The sequence below is a fragment of the Phascolarctos cinereus genome, unplaced genomic scaffold, assembly GCF_003287225.1.
Source record: "Phascolarctos cinereus isolate Bilbo 61053 unplaced genomic scaffold, phaCin_HiC Scaffold_4;HRSCAF=312, whole genome shotgun sequence".
In the NCBI taxonomy this organism is placed as follows: Eukaryota; Metazoa; Chordata; class Mammalia; order Diprotodontia; family Phascolarctidae; genus Phascolarctos; species Phascolarctos cinereus.
In genome coordinates this window covers 653,629,026-653,641,120 of record NW_027555847.1, presented here as the reverse complement: position 1 = coordinate 653,641,120, position 12,095 = coordinate 653,629,026, and the positions used below count along the sequence as shown (strand labels likewise).

The 12,095-nt window shown below is 41.0% G+C and overlaps 1 protein-coding gene and 1 pseudogene across 1 annotated transcript in view; one reads left to right on the top strand and one right to left on the bottom strand.

The window, feature by feature from the left end:
• The window catches only part of ZFTRAF1 (zinc finger TRAF-type and ring finger containing 1), a 41,616-nt gene that overhangs the window by 19,151 nt on the left and 10,370 nt on the right, over positions 1-12,095 (bottom strand). The window lies entirely within an intron of this gene.
• LOC110214100 (nucleoporin Nup37 pseudogene) lies at positions 3,875-6,334 on the top strand (annotated as a pseudogene).

Sequence of the window (12,095 nt, the reverse complement as noted above, 5' to 3'; positions counted from 1 at the left end):
GCCTACAGAACAGCAACAGAAAACAGCAGAGCCCTCTCTCCCAGCTCACCTTACATAAGCTTCCCACAGTAGCGTTAAAGTTCATTGTCTAGACTTGCGCTCAGCACTTAAAGGACTTCCACCTCCAAGAAATTTCACAGGGCTTTTCTGCACACGTTAGCCATCATTACCACAACCATCTTTCTGTCATGCACTATACACCATGGATATGGCCCGTGCCCTGGAGGAGCTGAGCCACTTGATTTGGGAACTCTTGAGCCGTTGGCTCATCTGTCCAATTTCTACCTCCAGTTTGGGGAGCAATAATCAAATCCATTCCACCACCACTTTAGGAAAATGCTGGTCAATGACCTCATGATTTCACACACCACTCCAGTGCTTCCAGGGACCAAAACAGCCTTCCTAACTCACCACTCCCCAATATAAAACTAATCTCCTAGAGGACAGGGAATGTCTTCCTTTGTATTTGCATTCCCAGTGCTCAGCAAAATGCACTTAACAAATGCTTTTCAGAAGCACTGAACACAAAAGCACTTAAATGCTTTTCACTCAACCTCCCAAGAAGTGACATCTTTTTCATCAGAACCTGAAGGTGCCTTCCTCAAAATTACTTCCACAGTGTCTAAAGTATCCTTATCCCCTCTAGGGGACACAAATTAAATTCACTTTGCTCCTTTTCCCAGGTCCTAAACAATTCCTAAATCCTAAGGACCTAAAGGAGCCCACTGGGGGGTGGGGGTGGGGCAGGGAGAGATGAGAACAGGGAGGAAAGGGCCAGGCAAGGCAACCTGCATCACTGTGGTGTATGTATTCTTCCTTCAGCCTACCATGAGTGCCTACCATGTAGAAGGTGGCCCTGTACTTTGAGGCTCATTGTTACATGAGCCTTGTGCTGCGGACATCTACTAAATATGAGGGAAACCTTGTTCTGGAAACATCTATGTATACGGCTCTGTGCTCAGAGTACTTATGCATAACAGAGGCTTTGTGTGCTAAGCATCTACCAAATGTGGAGAGACCCTATGTTCCAAGCATTCATTAAGTACAGCTCCTAGTATCCCAGATAGAACTCCAGCAGGCCAATGAAAAGTACTCTGAAATTATTTCTGCTATTCCACTCACCCAGAGGATCCTATAAGACACTGGCAATACCTTTTCAAGACAGAAATAATTCATTTAATAATAACTGATATTAAATAATAACTAACATTTCTATAATACTTTACAAAGTCCTTACATGCTATCTTAATCCTCATAATTAATTACCCTATGAAAGAAAAGAGTATCAAAGAGAGGTAGATGAATTATCTTCATGTATCAGAACTGCTATCTAACATAAGACTCAGATTTATCTGCTTAGCCCCAGAGAAAAGAACTAGCAGTTCTGGATACAAGTTATAGGGAGGCAGATTTAGGCTCAATATCATTATTGTTATTATTATTAAGAGCCAGCCTCTGGCAAGAAAGGTGTTCAAGTCCCAGCTCTGACATATACTGGCTGTCTGATCCTGAGCACGTCACTTAGTGTCTCAGTATCCATATTTTGTTTTTATAAAGCCTAAACTTGTCCCTGTATCCCTCCTTACACCTGTCCCAGAAAAGTCCATATAAAAAGATCTCATCTAAAAAAAATTTTTTTTTAAAGAAGGGGGGGGGGAATCAGCAAAACCTAGGTAATTTTCTAAGACTACTTTGCAGAACAGTTGCTGATCTAGATTGAGAGTTTCCCTCCTGGAAAGTTGCCTACCCAATACAATCATGGACACAGACATACATACACATTCAAATAAATGATATTTATGTTGGGGCATAAGGATTGCAAAGTGTCTTATGTATAGGATTTTCTCCTCAACAGTTCTCATAAATAGATCTTACTCCCATTTAAAAGGTGCGGAAACAGATTAAGGGCTATTAAGTCACTTGCCCCTAGTCACATCTAGTAATTGTGGAAGGTGGTACTTGAACCCAGATCTCTCCTGACTCCAAATTCTGTGTTCTTTCCAATATACTATGTTCTCTAAAGCCATATTTACCTATTAGAGCTGTCCAGAAATTACACAATCTGCTTCAAAAGGTAATTTCTGGCTTAGTCAGTTTTAGGTTAGGCTAGAGATAAACCATCTCTTAAGATCCTTTTCAGCTATGAAATTCTGGGATTTTAATAGAGATCAATACTGTCCAACTAGGGAGGATAAGGAAAGGCTTCACACAGAAGTTGGTGCTTGAACTGTATCTTAAATGAAGAGAGAGATTCTGAGACAAAGGTGAAATAATGTATTCAAGGTATAAGGGCCAGCCAGTGCAAAAACATGCAGATAGGAATGCCATCAAAGAGGAAGAGAAGGCCAGTTTGGCTTGAGGCTGGGAGGGAAAGTAATCTCTAAGGAGTTTGGAAAGATAAATTGGACCTGGTAATATAGGCCTTTTAAAGCCAAACAGGAGTTTATATGTAGTCCTGGAGGTGATAAGACATTTCAATTGATTGTGGTCAGATCCACACTTAAAAATCACTTTGGCAGTTATATGAAGGATGGATTTGAAGCAGAAAGATCATTTAGGAGGCTGCTACAATAATCTAGGTGACAGCTAAATTGGTACCTATATGACTGCAGAGAAGAGATTTGATGCAAGTAATGTGAGGGTGGAAATAGCAATATTTGGCAATTGACTGGATATGCCAGGAGAAAGAAGAATGAGAAGTCCAGTATAATAACCAGGTTATGGTCTTGGGAGACTAAAAAGATGGTGGTGACTTTGAAAGAATTAGGAAAGTCTGGAAGGGGAGAGGTTTGTGGAGGGAGAAGATAATGAAGATAACAAAGTTTTAGACATATGGAGTTAGAGATATCTCCAGGATATCCAGCATGAAATGAACAATAGGTAACTGGCGATATGAGATGGAAGCTCAGCAAATAGACAGGGACTGCACATACAGATCCTCAAGTCACCCATACAGATAAATTTATCTGCCATGCACTATTCTAAACACTAGAGATATAAAGAGGGAAAAAAATGGTCTCTGTCTACAAACAGCTCACAATAAAGGAGACAATATGTAAATAACTATGTACATACTAGATAGATCAATCAATATTTATTAAGTGCCAGGCACTGTGCTAAGTGCTGCCAAAAACAGTCCCTGCCTTCAGACATTACAATCTAATGGTGGAGACAACAAGCAAACACACACACATACACAGAGCAAGATATATAATGGATAGATAACAAATAATTAACAGAGGGAAGGCGCTGTAATCAAGGGGGGTTAGGGAAAGCTTCCTGTTGAAGAAGGTATTTTTGCTGGGACTTAAAAAGAGAAAAAGCCCAGAGTCAAGAGATGGAATATCTTATTCCTACAATCGTCAGGAGGCCAGTGTTATTGGTTCAAAGAAGTATTTTGCAAGCAAGGAAGGTGCAAGATTAGAAAGGTAAGAGGCTTTAAATACCACAGTATTTTGTATTTGATCCTGCAGGCAACAGGAAACCACTAGTGTTTACTGGGGGTGAGCATATCCATGACATGATTGGATTTGAGATTTAGGAAAATCACCTTAATGGACAGAAGATGGACTGGAGTGGGGAGAGACTTGAAACAGGCAGACCCACCAGCAGGCTATCGTAAAAATCAAGGTGTGAGGGTGTAGGATTATCTCATGCTTCTCCCAGTGGTATGGTGTCTGTTGGGCCAGGAAACCAGAGGAACTGAATGTTCCTCTCCTCTTCTTCCTTCACTTTTTCCTCCTCTTCCTCTCCCTCTCTACCTCCTCCTCACTGATAACAGCCTACCCCCTCAAGATTTGCAGACAGCCACCTTCTCACTGTAACTTCACCCCCCCAGGAAATAGGTGCTCTTATCATCTCCATTTCGCAGGAGATGAAGTAAGACTCCTCTTGAAATGCTGCCTACAACATGGATTGTGGGGACTATGTTCACGCAGTGGAATTTAGTCCCTTTAAGAACGGTAATACAGCAACCTAAACCGCATATGGTGGCAATAATTATGTAGTTGTTGGACTTATACATTTCAGGAAGAGGCAGAAGTGGATGGGACTCAGTATAGAACACTGAGAATGTTTCACCATGGATTCAGAGTAGATGCCATCACTTGGAGCCCAGGGACCATGCTTTGCCTCCAGAGGTCAGTTTTTGTACTGCAGTTGCTGATTGGAAGTTGAGACTATTCACTTCAGATCTTAAGGATAAAAAGGAATACAAGGTTTTAGCAACTCATTTAAATTACACAAATGATTTGGTGTTTACCCCCAAATAAGTCCAAGAAATTCCAAGTGTGAAAGATGATCATACATGCAGAGTTCTGGGACTTAAAAGGGAATCAGAAAGCTCATTTTGTTCTCCATTCTCCTGGAAGGAGTGTCTGCTGGCATCCTGAGGAAGCTTGTAAATTGATGGTTTCAGAGAAGAACAGAATAATCAGGTTCTATGATCTCACTACTCAGAAGGCTATCCTGTCTCTTGATCTGAACAGATGCCCTTAAGGTCAGCACACTGATGTTTAAGAAACACCTTCAAAGTTGGAGCTGTTTCAGGAAATAACTGATTAATCTGGGATATTACTCGGTCCAGCAGGATAAGAGACTTGTCTATGTGGATTGAGCCCACTTATTTAGGTGGTCAACAGTTAATGAAAACCTATTTGTAACCACTGGATACCCTGGCAAAATGACCACTCAACTTCTAATTCATCATTTGGGGCACCCTCAGCCCATCCTCATTGGTTCTGCAGCTATGTTATCTGGCCTGTCCTGGCACAGGACTCTCCCTCTTCGTGTAACGGGAGGTGACCATGAGTTATTGTCCTTGTACACTAATTCTCAAACTATATTTTTAATCAATACTTGTCAGATTCTTATTTTTTTATATTTCAAAAATACCTTAGTCAAATGTTTTTAATATGAATGTCTAAGTGTTTAATCTTATTATTTAATTATTTTTTTCTTTAAAAAAATAATCAATGTGTGAGATGATGAGGGCCCACACTACAGTCGGGGCAGTGTCAGAGGAGAGAAGAGGGGCGTATTCGAGAGATGTGGACTCCTAAGTTCCAAGCCTGAGGAAACAGGAAGATGCCTGGTATAGAAGGCAACAAAAGGGAAGGCAGGAAGGGGGCACGGTTTAAGGAGAAAGATAAGTTTTGAACACAATGAATTTAAGATGTCTGCTAGATATCCAGTTCCAACAATTGTTTTCGGTTTTTTGTTTTGGCTAGACAATGGGGTTAAGTGACTTGCCCAGGGTCACACAGCTAGTAAGTGTTATGTGTCTGAGGCCAGATTTGAACTCAGGTCCTCCTGAATCCAGGGCCGGTGCTCTATCCACTGCGCCACCTAGCTGCCCCAGTTCAAGCAACTGGAGATGTGAGAGAGGAGATCAGAAGAGAGACTGGGGAAGGAGAGATAGATTTGAGAATCATTAACACAGGTATAAACTAAGAAGTTCCTCAGAAGGAAGGGAAGAGGGTGGGGATGGGATCTGAAGCCCTAAAAGGAAGAGACCATGCCTTTGGGATCTGGACCCCAAAAAGGAAAAACTCTGGACTTTCCCACCTGGTCAAATCTCTGGTGTATCACCTGAGGCTATAATTCTATCAAATAGCCTTTCATTGCGGCTATGCCCCATCTCCCAATTCTGTTCTGTTACCTCCCAACTGCCCCTGGCCACTTCCCATCCTTAATCCAATCCAGACTCTATCGTCCCTTGGCCCAGCGGTCCAAGGTCCCTGGCATTCTGTTCACCCCAGCTTTTCCCATCGAGATCCTCCTTAGGCTCCTCCTCCAGTCACCCCACACTACTTGGCCACTTCTGGATCCCACCCAAAGTCTTTTTGTATATAAGGTCCATCTTGTCTCCATTAAGGTGCTCAGATTCTTTAAGAGTCTAGCCAAGGCTCAGATTCTTAAAATCTAGCCATGAGCTCAGAATCTTTGAGAGTATGCCCAATATGACAGATGTTCTAATAAACCTTGTCTTTGGCTGAAAGAAGGCTTGGGTCGAATTCTTTCAGACAGGACTCATGTGTCATGATTTTGGGGTCTAAACTCCTAAATCTCAACAATACCACTACTAGGTCTATATCCCAAAGAAATCATTAAAAAAAGGGGAAAAGCCTGATGGGGTTGGGATCTGGACCTCAGAAAAGAAAAACCCTAGACTTTCCTACATGGCCAAATCTCTGGTGTTCCCCTGAGGCTATAGTTCTATCAACTGGCCTTTCCTACTGGCTATACCCAATCTCCTAATTCGGTTACCCTTAACCTAACCTAGCCCTCCATTGTCTTACCTCCCTATAGCCCCCACGCCATTTCCCACCCTTAATCCTAGCTAGGCTCCATTCTCCCTTGGCCATGTGGTCCATGTTCCAGGAGTTCTGTTCACGCCAGTTTACTGGCCACTCCCATTCAGATCTTCCTTAGACCTCTCCTCCAGTCACCCCAAACTACCTGGCCACTCCTAGATCCCTCCCATAGTCTTTATTCTTATAATCTAGCCAAAGGCTAGATTCTTATACTGTAGCTCAGATTTTTACAATCTAGCCAATAGCTCACAGATGCTCACATTCCTTAAGAGTCTGGCTAACATAATGGATCTTTAATAAACCTTTTTTTGGCTGAAAGAAGGCTTGGGTCAAATTCTTTTGGGCAGGACCCACATGTGGTGATGTTGGGGTCCCAGCACCCCTAAACCTCAACAGACCAGCACATACAAAAATATTTATAGCAGCTCATTCTGTGGTGGCAAAGAATTGGAAATTGAGGGGATGCCATTCAATTGGGTAATGGCTAAACAAGTTGTAGTATATGAATGTAAAGGAATACTATTGTTCTATAAGAAATGATGAGGAAGCAGATTTCTATAAAACCTAGGAAAACTTACATGAACTGATGCTGAGTGAAGTGAGCAGAACCAGGAGAACATTGTACACAGCAACAGCAACATTGTGCGATGATTAACCATGATACACTTAGCTCTTCTCAGCAATACAACAATCCAAGACAATTCCAAAAAGACCTGTCTTTCAGAGAAAGAACTATGGAGTCTGAATAAACAGTTCAGATAAATCAAATAACTTGTTTTTTGTTTTTTCTTTCTTGTGGTTTTTCCCTTTTGTTCTGATTCTTCTTTCACAACATGACTAATGTGGAAATGTTAAACATGATTGGACATGCATGGCTTACATCAGATTGCTTGCTATCTTGGGAAAGGGGGAGGGAAGGGAAGGAGAGAGAAAATTTTGGAACTCTAAATTTTACAAAAATGAATGTTGAAAACTATCTTTACGTGTAATTGAAAAAAATATATATCATTAAGGGGGAAAAAAAGTAAGGTAAGATTTGAGCTGTTTTGAGAGAAGCCAAGGAAGCTAAGAGTTAGACATAAAGAGAAGAAGCATTCCAAGCATGGGAGCAGCCAGTGCTGAGACACAAAATTAGTAGATGGAATGCTGTGTCCCAAGAATAGCAAATAAGCCAGTACAGCTGGATTTTACAGTGTATTTGGAGGGAAGTAAAGTGTTAAAAAACTGGAGAGGTAGAAAGGGTGTTGCCCAAGGTCATATATAAGAAGTAAAACTGATGGAGACAGGACCAGAATTCAGGTCTTTTCAACTGAACCTAAGTATTCCTTCCATTATACCACCTTCAATACTTTTAAAAATTAATAATTCCATTAGTGTATATACAGGTTCTAGTTCCTCAACAGACAGCTCCAATTCCCCTCCCTCCTTCCCCACACAAAAGAAATGTATTAGCTCAAATTACAAGCAACAATGTCCAGCATGTTTGTTATGTCTAAGTCTCCTACCTCTACAAAGGGCACCCCCTCCTCACACAGGAGCTGCTTAGGATAAGGACTTCTGTATTCACTCACTCATGGTATATACATAATGGCCTAGGTGCCCTTGGAAAGCCCCAAACTCAGGATGCTCTAGAACAGCCCAGACAGTCAAGTACACTTACCTGGGCACTGCCCACCTTCCCATTTCCCCTCTCTTAGGCAAAATAAACAAAGGGTCCTATAGAAGTTTTAGAAGTGTTAAACTGGAAGAAAGGGTGCCACACCTACTTTAAGAATCCACTAAAGGCAAAAAAGCCTAAGAACTGGTGAAACTCAGGCCACTAGGGAGATTAAGTAGGCCTCAGGAGTAGACCAGACAGGGCTAGGCTTATAGAACTCCTCACTCTGATTCAGAGAGAGTGCTAATGAGTGTAGTATACTCCTATTTGTATTCAAGACCCCATAACACAGAAAAGGGGCAACACATCTCAGATAAATCAAATAAATGTGTTCTTTGGACCAAAGATCCAAGTGCAACCCAGTCTGTCTCAGAAGCTACATAAAGACTATAGAAACCATTTGGCCAACCCAAGAACAACTAGGACACTAAGGCCAGATGAATGTCAGTGCAAAACTGACCTGTCAGTAGCAACAAGGGTGCCAGGTTTCTTCCCCACACTGAGTGCATCAGGCTGGGTTGTTACCCAGGGAACTTCAACAAACATTCCCTCCTAAAAATAGCCCATTTCTTCCTGGCAATGAACCGCCAAAGACAACGGCTTTCTTTTTGCCTGGGAACATAAAGCAGAAAAAAGACCTCTCTGTTCCTTGTTTGGCCTTCCTGGACAGAGAACTTGGGACCAGTATGGATGAATGGTAGGAAGACAGTCACTTCAGAACATCAGCAGAAGGAAATTAGCAGAACACAAGCCCAGTCTGATTACTGCCTTTCTCTTGTTACTGTCTGAAGGTAAATACCGCAGAGGTCCATGGCTTGCCTCATCAATACTATGGAAGAATGCTATCAAAGTTGCTGCAGCACACAAACTTTCTGCATTTCTGCAAGACAGAGCCATGATTCTAACTCAGGGACCCCAAACAGAATCTGGTTTAATTCCAGGGCTTAGAGTTGAAAGGACATCTTGTAACACCCATCATGCCAATTCACCAACCCAACACCAGCAGAGTAACCTGTTAGGTCTAGATCACCAGCCATATGAAAAACTTTGAAAGAAAAAGAAGGAACAGGTGGCTATGTAGGACAGAGACTGCAGTGGGACTCTCACAACTTGATAGCTAAATTCTGTTGCTATAAGGAGTCAGTTTCAACCTGCCATGTTCTGCTTCCTGTGCCAAGACACTGTGTGTTGTGCTGGAACTAACTGTACCCTAACGTGGAGTCAGCAGTAGCCTGTGGGTCAAGCAGGGCCTGTAGAAGATATATAATGTCACAGCCCAACCCTCCCCCCAACTAGACTCTCTTCCTAAACTCCAAGTAAATGTTTCTCTTGGTCCAAAGCAACAAAGCTTTTCCTGCCTTATATTTTTTTTAAATTCTGAGTTTAATACCAAACAAAATGAGCATTTATTTCTATATATGCAGTATATGGAAGGACAGCCTTGATATGAAATTGCAAATATGTACTAGAGTTTGCTTTTCCTTTCAAGTACATAATAAATTTAATACGTAACTTTCAAAGCTGTCAAGCTGATCAATAATTCTTTCTCTGTTGAAAATACTTCCTAGGAGATGAATCATAGTAAAGTGGAAGATGACTGGCTCTGGCATCAGAGGACCTGGGTTTAAATCTTGCCTCAGTTAGGCACTGACCCTCTCGAGGCCAGTTTCCTTACCTGTAATGAGGGGACTAGGCTGGATGGTCTTTAAGATCTGTTCCAGCTCTCAGTCAAAACCATCGTCAAAAGCCAAAGAGTACGGGCCTATAATGGAAAGTAATTTGGAACCATTACACCACTCCACCCCACCAAATCACTAAACCATGCCTATTCTTTGACTCAGTGATGTCACCACAAGACCTACTGCCCAAAAGAGATCAAAGAGGAAACTTCAGTCCTTTTTTAGTGGCAAAAAACTAGAAAGAGGGTCTGCCCATTAAGTGGGGAATGGCTGAAGAAATCATAGTATACAAATGTAATGAAATACTAGTGTACAGTAAGAAATGATGAAAGGAACAGTTCAGACAAACCTGGAATGACATATAAAAACTTAAGCAGAGTAAAGTAAGCAGAACCAAGAGAGTATTTTATAGAATAACAATACAAGACTAGAAACTGACCAATGCAATGACCAAAAACAATTCCAGAGGGCTGTTCATGAAACATGGTTCCCACTTCCTGACAGAGAGATGATGAACTCAGGTGCAGAATGATACATATTTTTTTTTGGACCTAGTCAACAGCTGAATTTGTATTGTTTGATTATGCACATCTGACACAAGGATTCTATATTTCTTTCAGTGATGGATATGTGTGTGTGGAAACAATGGGGTTATCAAAATGAAAGAAAAGGAAAAAATAAGGTAATATGTTAAAGTTGACATATTTTTGGAGGGAAGGGCAAAATCGTACATGGTGGAAATTCCTAGCTTTATGTTTTACCTTATATATGGAGATTAAATTCTCAATTTAAAAAGTGAATAGGGTTGCAGCTAGGTAGAGCAGCGGATAGAGCACCAGCCCTGAAGTCAGGAATACCTGAGTTCAAATCCGGCCTCAGACCAAACACTTCACACGTACTAGCTGTGTGACCCTGGGCAAGTCACTTAACCCCAAATGCCTATAAAAAAAAAAAGAAAGAAAAAAAGAAAAAGTGAATAGGGTCTTACTTTCCTAAGCAGTTTCTGGGGATTACTTGGGGAACATAAGCATTGTTGGAAAAATAAATGCAACTGATACATAACTTACAGTAGGTGATCCTCAGGAAAGATGGAGAGGGAGGAAGGAGAATCTTGAAGAACTGCTGAATTGGTAGTCAAGGGGAAAAACAGCAGTTGAGAAAGCCTATAGTTTTACTATGCCATACCCAGCCCTGAGGGCTGGAGGATTGGAATCTACTTGCTCTTTTCAACAAAGGCACTGTGTTACATGCGTATAGGTGTATGTATGTGTGTGTAGAAAGATGTGTGTATGTACACTTATGCACATACAAAATTTATTTTAAAAATAAAAATGCTAACAAAAAAATTCCTGTTTTTTCATCAGAAATTCACAAAACTTCTACCTTTCTTGTCTTGGGGTTTTTAAATGTTGGGATAAATATCTACAAAGAGATCTTTGGGGCTTTTTTTAAATATTAAAAGAATTGCTTCTTCCTTCTTCCTCTTTCTTCTTTTTCCCATCCTCATAAAAGGGGGGGGGGCCCTTGAAACAAATGAGCATAATCAGGTAAAACAAATCCATACATTTGCCATGTCCAAAAACATGTATTTTATTCTGTTCCTTGGGTCCATCACTCCTCTAACAAAAGATCCCTGGATCTGGAGTCAACTGACCTGACTATTATGCCTCAAACTGGCTGGGTGCATACGCCTGCTGTACCTCTCTGTGCCTCGGTTTCCTCTTCTGTAAAGTAAAAAGGATATCTCCAAGGTCCTACTTTGGTGTGTCTATTCTATCCAACGGCTTGCCTATTAATGAATATTTGATCTGCCTTATTGACAAATCGAATCAACTACAAAAGGCTTTCATTGGATGACTAAGTGCATTTTTACAAACTTCAAATTGCAGAGAAGAAAGGAGACTAGATCGATGCTTATGAGATGAAACCAGTGTTCAAGAGGCCATCAAGGGAGGCTTAACAGCAGGTAAACAAAAGGCTTGGAGAAAGATTAAATTATGGCATAAATATTTCTTAGTAACTCACTTAGACTCAAGAATAATTGCCAATTAGAAAAAGCCAATTAGAAGTTAAACAAAAGCATAATCACCCTATATATTTGTATCAAATTATCATGTGGAATGTCATTGACCATCCCCAATGCCTGGAATGATGTCCCTCCTCCCTTCTACTTCCCAGGATGTCTCTCTTCCTACAAGACTCAACTCAAGCATCATCTCTTGCATGAAGCCTTTACTGATTCCCCCAACTGCCAGTACCTCCCAAACTACCTTGCATTTAATTAACTACATTACATGTATTTATACTTATTGTCTTCATAGTTTTTCTGCATACATTTATATATTTACTTTCACCTGTAAGACAAACTTTTCAGTTGGGATTATTCAGTTGGGATCATTCTTTGTATTTGCATACCATTAAATTGTAAGCTTCCTGAAGGCAGGT